This window comes from Plectrocnemia conspersa, unplaced genomic scaffold (assembly GCF_051122295.1).
Source record: "Plectrocnemia conspersa isolate PC_06_02 unplaced genomic scaffold, ASM5112229v1 ptg000003l, whole genome shotgun sequence".
In the NCBI taxonomy this organism is placed as follows: domain Eukaryota; kingdom Metazoa; phylum Arthropoda; class Insecta; order Trichoptera; family Polycentropodidae; genus Plectrocnemia; species Plectrocnemia conspersa.
The window spans coordinates 12,753,008-12,767,812 of NW_028277167.1; the positions used below are offsets into that span (position 1 = coordinate 12,753,008).

General features: G+C 33.0%; 1 protein-coding gene and 2 long non-coding RNA genes across 3 annotated transcripts in view; 2 read left to right on the plus strand and 1 right to left on the minus strand.

The window, feature by feature from the left end:
- The window catches only part of ssh (Protein phosphatase Slingshot), a 170,805-nt gene that overhangs the window by 63,870 nt on the left and 92,130 nt on the right, over positions 1 to 14,805 (plus strand). The window lies entirely within an intron of this gene.
- Positions 1,155 to 5,732, minus strand: LOC148236630 (uncharacterized). The gene is made up of 2 exons (XR_015809211.1): positions 4,049 to 5,732; positions 1,155 to 2,927 (listed from the first exon to the last, which is right to left on the minus strand). It is a non-coding gene; the product is annotated as an uncharacterized LOC148236630 (long non-coding RNA).
- Positions 11,168 to 13,285, plus strand: LOC148236631 (uncharacterized). The gene is made up of 2 exons (XR_015809212.1): positions 11,168 to 11,383; positions 11,440 to 13,285. It is a non-coding gene; the product is annotated as an uncharacterized LOC148236631 (long non-coding RNA).

Sequence of the window (14,805 nt, forward strand, 5' to 3'; positions counted from 1 at the left end):
GCGAGAGCTGTTAATGTGCCATTCGAACTGTAAAATGTTGCGATCGATAAAAGGTTAGGCGTTATTAACCTTTCGGAAGGTCGAGGTATCACGTAAGTGTGTTTTTGTGTGAATTTTCATTTTCACTTATGTGAAAATCTCGGGGAGCTCAAACGCTTCGAATTTTAAAAGTCTTCTTCTTGTTTTTCTAGCATTATAATCCTTTGTTACGACTTAAACAGTATTTATAAAATTCTAAATATTTAATAGAAAAGATGTGTTCAACTATTATGAAGTAAGTCGTGATTAAATATTTTATTAAATGTTTCGTCCTCGTCTCCCGTTTTTAACCGATATGCACCGCAAAACGAAAATTCTCTTCTTCCGTATAACGAGTGTTATTTTTTGTTTTAAATTTACATTACACAGTCTACAAAAAGGTTTCCACCATAAACCGATATTTATTTTTTATTTAATTTAATATATTATTTAGCTAATATAGCTAATTGTTTATACACTAAACAAAGTTAATCAAATCATACACCTAGAACATAATATATACATAAACATAATATAACAAATATTTTAATATTATAATTTATTTCTTAATGCATGAAGGTGTGTCCTTATTCCATTGAGGTACTAGGAATAATATTATAATAATTCATACCTCCGTACATTATTCCCTTGGCCGTACTCGTTTTATTATACCTAACTATCCTTAAATTGTCTATATCTCTAGTAATAAATCTATGTACATTTTTATTTTTTTGGTGACATATTATTTTTTAACTTTAACATTAATCTTCAATATTTATAGAACATCCAACCATTCCATCCAATATATCTTCATATTAAATAAATATACATTTGATTTATTTATATCATTTTTTAACCATATGTCTATTATATTAAATTCATTATTTAAATTATCAACAAATTCTTTAACATTATCACCTATGCATGTATTCCACATTTTTTGTATTATTAATTATATCATTTATATATATGATAAACAGCAATGGTCCTAAATTGGACCGTGACCGACACCGTGAGATATTATTTTCACTTTGAAATAAGCTTAATTTATTTTACATTTTTGCTTTATCTATTTTAAATAATTATTAAAGCATCTTAAAACCATTTAATTTATACATATTTCTAATTTTTTGTCTATCTCGAAATAAAAAAAATGCTCCAATGACCACCACCAATCATTTATAACTACTTGCAATGTAGTTTCAGTGGATATATTTATATCCTTTAATATTGACAATCAATGTAATACTCAAAATAGTAAGGCTAAATTATTTCTTTTGACTAGCGCAATTCTATTTCATCAAAACGATCAATCAAACGTCTAATCATTGATTTGATTGGAGAATATCTCACACCGTAATGGCGACGATATGTTCTAATATCAGTGTTGGCAGACACTACAATTAAAGACGAACGATTTATTCACGCTATACCTAGGTAATGTCCGTCATTATTGTATATTTAAAGTATACATAAAATAATATAAGCTTTAACTAAAACTGCTTGTTAATGTATACATTGACGCGTCAATGAATTACCTTTATTATTAAATCTATGCATAAATGATTTGCACCTAGGTATGTAAACTTGGAGGAAGGATTTAACTGTATGCTGATAATACAGTATTAAAGACATGCAAAGAAACATGGATGATAATTGAATTAAATTGAACAATCACTGTACATAATTCTCCAATTACAAAAAGTGATTAAATAAACAACTTATTAATTTTTGTAACCATATTGATTATGTAATACATTTTTTATCAATGTCAAATTTTTTATACACATTTCAGACTAGATTAAACATTTATTATGCACATATTCATAGTCAACTAACATAAATTTCTTGCGTTTGGGGATTTAAAAGAAAATTCAAATTAAAATCACTTCAGGTTATTCAAAATAGTGCTATAAAAAATTTGTTAAACTTACCTTTCGTTACTCCATTGATCGTGACGTCTGCATCTTCATGCAATTCTATGTAATACACATTTAATAGCATGTGTGTTTAGCATCAACTAAAATATATGAAATATATTTTCACTGATGAATATATATATTTCTACTAGTGAAAATATAATTTAACTGACAGATGTTAGTGACATTATATATTTTTATTTCAGTTAATTTATACTACTTGATTCGTGTACTCTCCATTAATTGTTCAGCTTATACGATAAATATCAATACTCAACAATGATTTTTGCTAATTGAAATGCTCACGGTGGGGGAAAAGCCTAATTGAAAACACACACATTAATCTTCCGAGAGCGCAATCACTAAACACACGTCTCGGTAACGAGCATCAGCCGCATCGCCAATAACATTTAGTGGCAAACACGTGTTGACCTGCCTAATCAATCATTCTTTCCGTGTGCCTATCAGCGGAATGACGTGACGTCAGATAATTGTTGACGATGAGCAACGGTCCACGGAATTGACCGCGGTCACCCGAGCCAGCCAGCGATCTTCCAAGAGTTAGCAAACGCCGGTTGGCCGTTCGTTCGTTTGTTGGTTGCATGTCAGTCAGGGTTAGGTAATAAGCCGTAATAATAATTCGGATCGACCGGTTGAGCCCGGCGGCGGTCACGCTCTGTTAAGTCTCATATTCCAAAACTCGACCAGAACATCGCAAAAAATAAAAGCAGCCAAAATCGACGGAAAGCACGAAAGTCTGGGGCGGGCAACGTTTCTGACTTGAACCTAGCTAAAGATCAGATAAACGTTAATCTTATTTCTCGATCTGAAATTTCAACTTCTCCTTGGAAACATACACAATATAAAAATGATAGTAAAAACGTATATTATTATTATTAAAAAGGATATAGAAATAATTATCAGGTAATGTAAATTTCAGTTTGAAATCACTCATTTAATATTTCATACTTTGCGGTCTTCGAGTTCCAACTAGAGTCTCCAATTACTCGAACCATCAACTACTTGAGTATCGAATATTAAAATTTTAAAATACTCGAGTACTCGAGTACTTTCGAGTATTTACCAAATGTACCAAAATATCTATTATTCAAATTCGTGCACATATAAATAAATAAATAAAATACTTAGTATGTTAATTTTTACAATTATTTAACTTCACGAACATACTTTTTAAAAACAATAATGCAAAAAGTGTCTCGAATTTAATATTACTGCTAACCTTTGGTTTTATTATTCCCGTTATGGAAAAACCCTTTCCGTTGCTGTTGATGTTGGTCTTATTGTCATTAACGCGTTAGATAAGGCTTCTAATTTATATCTGTTCGCTTTTTATAGATATAAATTTTTTTGAACTCTCTTTTTATATTCTCTTCTTTCATTCCCTTCTCTGCTTTTCTCTTATTTCCTTCGACTATTAACAAAATAGCATTTTGTAATTCTTCTTGAATAGATTTTTTTTCTTAACAATATACAATATTCTACTCCTTCTGATTAATGCGAAGAATTTAAATCTATATCCTTCGAAGATGTATTTGGGTGAATCCCTTTCACTCTAGAGCTAAACGGTTCGCAAAGAACTGACTTTACTTTAAATGTCTTTAAAACACACAATTGTTTTGATTTATATTTTAAGCTGAGGGATCAGTATAAACAATTTACAACACTTTACGCTACAACTGCATAGTCATAAAACCTAAAAATTTTTTTTGTTGATATTTCATATTGTTCATTGCCATAAATTAGATAAGTCGGGACTATCGAATAGAAAACACAAAAGAAATTTCTCCGTCGTACTCACTAACATAGCCGACGACCGGAACTATGCAACTATGGAACTATGAAAAAATTATACCTGATAGTAACCGCTCTAGCTCGGGATTTCGGGCATAAACGCCAAATAAAAGCAAGACGCTAACCTTTACCGGACCGAGTTAAAGTTATTATTGTTTCTGAGATATTTCAAAAAATTTTAATTTCGAGTATTAATCGAGTAATTTTCAAAATACTCGATTATCAAGTACTTGAAAAATAGACAAAAATACTCGAGTATCGAGTACTCGATTACTCGAATTGGAGACTCTAGTTCCAACCAATCAATACATAAACAAACATATTCTTAGTTACGTATTTAATAAAGGCGATCCTCAAAGAACTATTTATAAAAAAAAACAATCGAAAAAATCATATAAATATTTAAAAATATATTGTTTATGGTTATGCTCGCCTAATCGTAGATTATTTAAGAATGAATATTTATTAGGCCATTTAAAAAAAATATCGCTGTTACTAGAGGTTAAATCCCTAAATCGTTCATAAGCACGAAAGTCCGAGTCGGACAACCATTTTCTAGTTGGATACCGTCGTTAGTTTATTTTGAAACGTCTTGCCTTATGTCTGTCTGGGTTTATTTTCAGAGATCGTCCGAGTTTACCCGACAATAAAGCACTTACGGACAATGTGCGTGTTTGCTAGCTTTTATGGTGACTTACACGAAACGATGATTGATTGTATACGGGTCGTTTCTATATTTGAGACATTTTGTAACCGACCACATTACGATGATCATCGGCCGTGTCCGATTGATTTTCGTGAGTTTGTTTGTCGAGAAAGAGAGAGAAAAAAACGACTGAAGGTTCACGTTTTCAATTTGAGCGAAATAGAAAGTGTTCGATAAGAAACTGTCGCCAGAGAAAAAAAACTGATTGCGGTTTTCGAGTACGCGGGTTTTTGCGCGAGCTTTTGTCTGCGGTTCAGATTTCCCTCGACGAAAGTTTATAGTGATGGATCTGCGTTCTGTCAATGCTTTGGTCGACTCCATTGTTGGCTCAAAAGCGTTATGGTCGAAAGAACTTCGAGATTTGACGTCGCTGTCAATTCGATACGATGGATATCCATTACATTGTCAATAAAAAAAATTGATTCCATATACAACATACATAATACAAAACCGTTGTATTTTATTGTATTATCCATACGATCTGCAGTACTAATGTAATATTGCCTTTAGGTTATATTATAGTCTAGTTTTTTATATATTGAGAACATGATATCGAATCAAATTCGTGATTGGGCTACTTTTAACTGCGCCATTGCGCAAACATTGTGCATGCGCTTGAATATTCACATGGAGAACCTTTATATATGTAATATAGATTTAGGTCAGATTATTTTTTTAAATATATGAAACACACATATGCTTCGACTATTTAAAATATTATATATCCATTAGCTCTCATAGAGATGCATATCAATCGATATGTTAAATAATAAAAAAAGTTTTATTGACGATAATTTCTTTGATGTTTCCTATTTATGCTCACGTACGTTTTATAGCGTCAATAAAATTCGTAGATTTGATCTATGCCACCTGCGTTTCATCTGTGCTTTCGATTATTGATTGAATTGGTTTTCTAGATCCAATATCCGCTGACATTAGACTGCTCTATTAACTGTGATATTATTATTATTTAAAATATAATAAACATTGCTTGAGTCGCCTTGAATTTAAAACCTGCTTTAAAGCTCATATTAGATGCATACAATCTTGATATTTGGGCTTTTAGAGAACAATATAGTCATATTTTCCTATTTTCTTCACTTCTTTATATCATAAATAATTAATCTTAGTAATCCTAGGCTTAATTTCTTAGAACTATGTTGTCTATGTTGTTTTCTAATCGTCAGCTTTCGTTGAATTAAAATGCCAAATTTAGTTTCAATAAAAATTTCGATATTATTGTGTTTTCATAAATTAGGATATCCTTAAAAAAACAGTATGTAAGTTTAATGCTTGCACTACACTCTCTGGAAGTTGGCCAAGGTTGGCGAAGGAAGGAAAATATAGTGGGTTACTTCGGTCGAGTTCGGTTCTGCCCGCTCTAAAATCTCTCGGAAGTTGTCCGAGGTTACCGAGGGAGGTAAAGTGGGGGTAATTCAGTCGACTTGGCCAGCTTCGAGCGCTTCCGAACATTGTCGGCAAACGGACCGGAGTCAAAGGGACCGAAGTCGGAGCTGCTCTTTCGAGCGAGAGCGGTGAGATACTTCCCCTTTCGCTTTCTTGAGAGTTAAGTGATGAGAGTGAGAGAGATAATGATATGGTGTTTTGCAAACTGAGTAACTCGGTTCAATTTCAGTATGCGCGTAGGCGTCCTATGGTTAACATGCATGTCGTGCATTGCATTTTAGTCACGTTGTCAAGTTATAATACCACATGCTTATCGGGGACTTCAACAGACTCTTACTGACATCTTTGAATATTTTAGGGGACCAAAAGGGATTAATTATATTTTTGATAGTATATTCTTCTAGCAGATATCGTTATTATATTATTTTTCATATAAAATTAAATAATTAAAAAATAATTAGTGGTACTTGATTTTGTTAAAAAAAATCGTTTCGAATATCCTTATGTATTTTCCTAGATCGGTTTATATAAATGTCACACCATAAGGAATTCTTATTTAGAATCGATGGCGACAAATTCTAGGATAGTCACAGATGTGGTGTTCGTATTCTGAAGTATAATTTTTATACCTTATGGCATTTTGCGAAAGCCGACAAAGATTTTGCTTAAATTGAATATTTACGACCGAAAAGTTTTCACTGATAATGTATTGGTGAGTGCCCACACAAAATTTTATAATTATCAGTAGCGTAATTTTAATAATATGACAATTTAAAAATTGCGATTATTTTGCACATTTTTCGGCTGTACGTCACAGAAGCCGCCGTCTGGACGGCATATGAAATTTGCGACAGTGTGGTCGAAGGTCTCGGCCGACTTCAGTTGTAACTTCGGTTCGGACAACTTCCAGAGAGTGTAGTGCAGGCATTACGGACTATGTTATTTCGACCTTATTGTATAATATTGACTACTTTGTCATGGCGAAGGCAAAGCGTAAAGGAAATATGGAAAATCTTAGTCAGTTAATCTTAATCGCATGTGTGTTCAATGCCTTCATAACCAATCGGGTTGTATCGCATAGTTTTGACAAATCTGAATTAAAGGTTAAGTTCGCTATGAATTAGTTTGGATTAAAGGAATTGTAGCACTGAACTGGTTAAATAGTAGCTTATTTTTACCTATTACTCTGATAAATGAATAGAATGCTGCAACTGGCATCGGTTTTTAAATCGAGAAATAGATTTCATCGATCTTATTTTTTTTTTCGTTTTATTGATATAAAAAGATTGAATTTTAATTAATATTTGTTACCGCATAAGTTTCAAATGAACTATTGCGATGACTTCGTTCAGATGAACGTAACGCTGCGGTTAAATATAATACAAAGGGTCGTAGAATACTATTTTCTCTTCGACTGACCAAATTGTACATCTTAAAATAAGTCCAGATTAAAAAAATATCTAGCTTGCGATTCGGAAATTTAAGAAGTAAGTTCATGACTGAGCCATGGATTGTGTAATTTTACACGAAAAATCTTTACTCCAGCGGAAAATAAGCGGAAGAATAAGTACAGACAGACATCGCATCTCAAATATTGCTTCATTTCGATATTACACTACGTTTTAAAAATATGATGGCTATCCTTACCGATATTACTATGGACTTTTAATATAAGAGGGCTTATCAAAGTACATTCAATCAGAATTTTGGTCAATACGATAGCGCAAAAACAATTATCACTTCTCAGAAGGCAAAAATTCACGTCAATAGCAATAAAATCGTGTCGGCGCCGTCGCAGTGGGAACGCACGGTAACGAGCGTTCCCACTGCGACGGCGACGGAACGATTTTATTGCTTTTGACGTGAATTTTTGACTTTTGAGAAGGGATAATTATTTTTTGCGGTCTCCTATTGGGCAAAATTCTGTTTAGATGTAATTTATTCAATTCTCACTCATGCTATAAAGTCCTAATATAAACGCTTGTTAATCGAGCGTTTTCACCGCGATGGCACGATTTTATTGCTTTTGACTTGGACTGAAAATTCACTGTATGGCAACACTGAGCAGCAAAGAAAACCCGACTAATTATCAGTTAAATATTCTGAGTAGATATTTTTGATGACTAATTAAATTATTTCGCATAAAATCGTCGCAACGGTGGCTAATTTTTATATTTATTTGTAGGGTTAACTCGTACCTATTATCATTTATTGGAGAAATTATATTACGATGTTTAAAAATATATACAATGCCATTCTTGTCATGAGGTCCGGAATCATTGTTTTCCTAGGGCCCTGGTTCGCTTTCGGAGGCCCTGGGTATTTCAGAGGTGAATTATGAGTCGTAAAAAGAGTGAACATATACGTGTGTATATTGATATTATTAATTAAAGTTAGTTGGTGTGTATTTTTATCACAAAACTGTCATTTCGCAACTTCCATTAGGATAATTCGATTATTGCGTGTTGGTAGCCACTATTTTGAAATTCTCCCACATTAAGTAAATTTTAAGTTTTTTTTTCTCATGTCGTTCTGGTACGCAGTTTTTAACCTTCGCGCGTTAACAAACGAGAAATTAAACTCGCGCCAATAACTCGTTTTAATTTAAGTCCGTCGTTTAATTATTTATTTACATTTACTTTTTTACAATCGAGAATCGTTCGTTTCGAGTTGCGTATGGTACGTAACAACCGGTTTTAGATTTACGGCAAAATCGCGGTCATACTGACGCAATTGTGTGTATATGCACGTGCATATACAATATAACACAACCGTATATATTATTAATCGATTTTATGAAATTCGCGTTTTAATTGTATAAATTAACTTTTGGCACGATTTTTTTAAGTATTATTAGAATTAAATGAAAATGTGCTCAATGGTTTGAGAAGCCCATTAAGGGACCGCAAGAAATTTTGTTACGTAAAATTAGTCGCAAAGAACTGGTTTTTCATTATGTCCTATATGACTCTGGAGACTCTTAATGATCTCAATGACTTTTTTCGATTCGAGTATGTGCGTGGGCATGTCGATTTACACACGTCGGCTCGGCAGACTGCTTGGCGTTCTGGTTGAACCGAACCGATCGTCTTTGTGTGTGCCAGTTAAAGCGAAAGAGAGGCAGACATAAGAGAATGAGAGACTGTGTCGTTGAGCTTTGGATTACGTAACGTGACGCAGAATCAATTTGTTGTTGATTGGTGCGACATTGAATCCGTGTCGCTCGATGCACTACAAGACCTAGTTAATAACCGGACACTTGTGTGTGTGTGAGATTTATGGTTGGGTGGACTACTACTATAGATCATAAGGGGAAATCTTAAGTATTTTCCATTCTCACGGACAGTGCATACTGCATATCCTATTAATTTCAAGCATTGACAACTAAAAAACCTACTACACCTAATCATTTCACAAATCTTATTATATCGAGGCTTGAACTCAACTACGACTGTTTAATCTAGCAGATATCTTCACTGTTATCCAAGGGAGTTTAGTTTGAATTGATTCACACTAATGACCTCATGCATTGGAATATGTTCTTCTTATTTAACATTTTTTAGCTCAATATAAATTAGTATCTTACAAGTTTAAAGCACGCACACTTATAATAATATTATAAAATCATGCTGGTAGTTTTAGTATTGTACGCTATTAATCAAGATACTCATTTTAAAGTGGAGCCATAAAACTGACGTTTCACGAGTTAAGAGACTGGTCCATTTACATTATGTCATTAAATCGTGAGATATACTCTTAGTTTTTTCTTTCATTGTCATTAAACGGCAGTGAAATTAAAATATATACCACAATTATATTATGTTTAATGTTAAAGATATTTGATTATGCGTGGAGCATATAATATAATTTGTTGGATCAACTTCATTATTATATCTCGAATTTAAACCAGAGAGGAATAACCGAGTTCGCGTTGTTGTACTTCAACTTTTCTACGGTCGTTTATATTTAAATTTCTTGATTAATAGCCGGCGTCATCAGCACTTCATCTCTGGCAGATGTAATCTTCTCACTCTTCTAGTCAGACGGGTTTGCGAAAAGTTTCACAAAGAGCGTGCAAAAACCATTCTGGCGAAAATGCGCCTTTTTCTCGGCGATGACATCACTCCTTGTGCCGTTTGTCTGTCTTGGCGGAAGCGTAAAATTTGACAGGTGATTCAGTGCACACAAACACACTCAATCGTTTGGCGAAATACTTTTGAATGTCAAACCGTTGACCGAAAACTCATTTAGGCATGTGGGTCAAAGATTCGTCGTTGGCAGTTTGCTAATTGATTCGAGAGCCCATTGTGCGAGATGGCTGTGTTGCTGTCGTGCAAAGATACTAGGTATATGAGAGGTTGACTTATCAAGATACAAGTGTGTTTGACCATGGTATAATAGTGTCACTTGTGCACAAGAATGACCTATTTTATTAAATGGAAATTGCTCGTACACCCGTTCAATAATTTTAATTTAGTTTTTAAACGAAGCGATACCAGTCGCATTTTACATCGCTACATGACTCAAATAATTTGTGTATTGTGCTCTGGAGTATCCATTATTTAATAAAATCAAAACGCACGCTTTAAGTCATTTTTCTGTAGCTTATAATATATAATGGAATAAGGAGGAGATCAACGATTTAGAACGGTACGTAAATATGTATGATAATCTAACTGTTTTCGTGGTGTATTTGTATGTGCTAGAATATTTAATTCTAGCTTTGCCAAGGATAATTTCAAACTCATTCTTTTTCTTTATAATTAATTTTATTCATTGTTATTATAAATGTATTTCAATACTTGTGTATATACAATATTTTTAGTCTTTTGTCTTCGCGTATTTCAGTAGCATGTCATCGGTCGTCAGCATGTCGCTGTTCAGCTCAACTTTCATGAAAAAAACTTCCAAGAAAGTTGAAAATAGCACAATTGAGATGGAAATGACTGCCGGAATGACATGTGAAAATGTCACGTCGCTACTGTCCGTTTGGGAGGAGTTATTGTAAAAGACAGACAAATGTATTTTTTGATTTATTGTGGAGATACGGGATTCAGTCGTAATGTTGTACAAAATATTACCGTATTGTTTATTAAATTTGATCGGAAAACGCATAATCTTACATATAAATCAAGAGATTCAACAGTTTTCCCCAATGCATCATGTTGGTCTTCATACAAAATCGTTATTCAACATTTTATTATACATACACAAATACACATACATATTTCTATCTTTACAGATGAGGTTTTCTTACATTTTCTTAACCTCACGGGTAAATAACTAATATCTAGTTTATAATTAATACAATAGTAGAAGATTTACAGACTGATTTCAGTCTGGTGTCTCACTACTTATTTTTATTCGCTGATTGCATTTATATTGTCGTAACGCATTAAGCTAATGCCTGTCATGTTACAGCTGAATATTTACAATAAATAATTAAATATACTATATATCTTAACTCGTATAAATACGTATACAAACATTAAAAAAGCTTATTTTTAAATGTACACGAAATGTCATACAAAATTGTTTCAGCTATTCACAAATATCCTTATGAGAAACCCGTATAAGGCAGCAATCTCGAGCGCTGACTACTTGGCTGTGACGGTTAAGAATATGGACGCGATCGTGACTAGTGTACTATACAGCCCACAGCTTTAAATCGCTAAACCGTTATTCAGCAAGTACAAAAAGTGCTTATATATGCTACATCGATAATGCATTGAATTGTATTTCAAAGCTCCAAAGAGGCAAAGAAGCAGTAGGATACAAATCGGATACCTTCCCTTTTAAAATATCAGAGATTTATTTATGAATCTTCTAACATCAAATAGTACTTTGATTCCAAAATATGGACCCATTCGAGAACGCTAATATTATCTTTGTGGCAAAAATGGTTTGTTGCGGTTTTTGAAGTATTTAAGTTTTTCACCTATTCTCTTCATTCATTTAACACCAATTGGCATATTTCATAGAGGCGTTAGAAAAGAAACACCCCAATGTGCACCCAACTTCTTATACTTTGTATACCGCATCGAAACTCGGAAGTGTCGGTATATAAATGTACTCACGTACAGACACCGCAAACGTTTGATATTACTTCTTTTACACTGATAAAGCATCTCCGAGCGAAGAACATTAGCAGGTTTTTTCTCTTCGTCTGCTTTAATGTGCACAAATTGCTGCCCGACCGTTTGCGGCTCTTCAATGCCATTATAATTTTCGATTAAAGCTAATTGAATTATACGCGTGTCACGTGTGCATAACAATCTGCATTCTGCGAGGTGATGGACGGTAGCCCTTGAAGGACGATAGCTCCGAGCCGAGATCACGTCTCAGCCCCAATTATCCATAATGGCATCTTTGCCCTTAGCGCTGATCTGCGCCTAGGGCAAACGCGTCGTTTACCGCTCGTCAAAGGGAGCGTTGGATTTCGCTAGCTGCGGTTAAGATAATTTAAGAGGCAGTTTTAGACAGTTTTATTGTTACCTGCATGATTCGATTGCAGTTAAAATGATATTAAAACGAAACACTAAAAAGGTATCAGTCGTAAAACTGAAACGTAGGAGAAACTGCATTTTTTGTATATCGCAAAATATATGGATTTGTTTTATAATATGGTTTCCAATTCGAGAAAGGTTTTGTTCGGCTTTGGTTCTCGGGAAAGTGCGAGCTTTATGTACTTTGCTTTATGGAGCTGTCTTCCGGTGTGTTGCGAATTTTATTTACGATGTTAAATATCCAACTTATGTTTAACGATATTTGTTTATTGACGTCATAATTAAATTTATTAACATCGCCTTATATGAAATGAGAGAGACAAAAAACATTTATATATGTTTAGGAATATTGTTATCGTGCTATTTTGAGTAATGAACAATTCAATGGCTTAAATATTTTGATAAAAAAATGCACGTAAAAGTAAAATTTGTATTAAATTTATAATGTCATTTTGATACACATGCTATGAAAATATTACATTTTTAAAATAACGAGAAAATTAATCAAAACATTAAAGCTTTTCATAGTAATAGCCTTCATATCATATATGTAATTAATTTAATCACCTCGATATTCATCCATGATATTAGGAAAAGCTAGGAAATCTGAATAAATCGATCAAAATTTGAATTTTAAAAGTTCAATGTAAGATTCGAATATTTATTCGGTATTTAATATTTGAATAGCTAAAAAATAACGAATATTTGGAATCCCTACATGTCACACTGCAAATAGAATGTTGCTAAATCTAATATTTTTTATTGAACATAGATATATTTATTTAATGCTCATTTTTTATTATTGTAATGCACAAAAAAATCGTTTTATGAAACAAAAGTATTAATTTAAATGCTCATATATTCTAAAATTATTCCCTGTTAAATCCAACCTCAAACAAAATAATGGAAAAAGAAAACACTTTGCAATTGCTGAAATTCCATAAATTACTCATATTTCCGAGTTAATGTGCAGGTCAATATCAATATCAATAATGTTTGATTTTAGGTATCTTTAAAGTAATTTATTATAGTGATATTTTGTGAGTATACTGAATTTTATTTTTTTAACTCTAACTGGCATATTAACTTGTCCGCCATTTTTATACTTTTAAACTGCACTTATCCCTTGTTTGTGTTGAATATTACTATTTTGAATAAATTACTTTCATGAAAATCTTAGATCTTGATTAAAATATAATGGTGGTTCTTCGAGACAAGTGAAGTGTATTGAGTGTATTGTAAACAATTTTTCTTTCGGCACAAAATGAGCCTAAGCTGCACTTATTGCATGGATCCGGTTGGGGATCGCCTGCGCACGAATTAAGGCCTCGTTCTTACGTAACAAACACTGGCACGATGCAATTGGACTAATGAGACGTTTTAAAGGTACAAACATACCCGTCGCCGCAGTTGTTGTCAATTAAACCGCCTCTCTCTCTCTCTCTCTCTATCTCTCTTTCAACCGGTTGTGAGTCATCATCGTCATGTCGGCCGACAGAACTTCTTTGTTCAGAAGGCAAACAAAGCGGTGCGGTGACCGACGGGGAAAATCGACGTTTTCTTGTGGAAAACCTTTTCCCGCCCTGCCGACAAAGAGACCCTACAAAGCACACAAAGGACATTCCATCGACCTTTAGTTGCGGTGTTCCAGGATTCGTTTTGTCGAAGCAGCAATCTAATTACACACGAAAAGGACGCTCGGTCGCACCGCGTCCAAACATCAAACGTTTAAATATATAACGCGCTGTGTAAATACAAGTCAAAGTAGTAAATCTAATTAAATGAAATTGACATTAAACCTATCTCAAAAGTTGACCTTATAAAAATCTCGGCTAAGTTCATTAGCCAATCTAAACCATTACTCGTACTAAACAAATTCATATTGACGTTCAAAAAATTAATATTTATTTACATATTGAAGTATATCTGATTCTTGCGGTCAATTCCGAGAGTTGTGCGTCAATATGTATGTATGTAAAATATATTTATTTATTAAAACATTGACTCTTGTTGCATTTGCTGGCGAATGAATCCCTTTTAATGCAGTCATCGATCATAGAATGTCAAACAAAGTCAAAACCAAATGTTTGCAAAACGTAATTCCTAGAGTCGGTCATAAAACTTATATTGAGTGTTAATCAGAAATCCTTGTTCTTTTTCTTACTACCTGCTATGAATTTAACGGAATAAAACCATACGCGTTTTATAAATAGCGACAGTTGTAAACAAAAACAAAAGTTTTTGATATGACTTGTCAATACCGCATATAATTAATATTTATATTTCACAAATACTATGAAAGTATTTTAATTTTAATATATGTATTGACAGCATGACAGAAATAAAAATCATATTAACCCATTAGTTAAAAACCTTAATAAGATAACATAAATATTTAAAAAAAAGTGCTAGCTAATTTAATAAGAAACAAAATTTT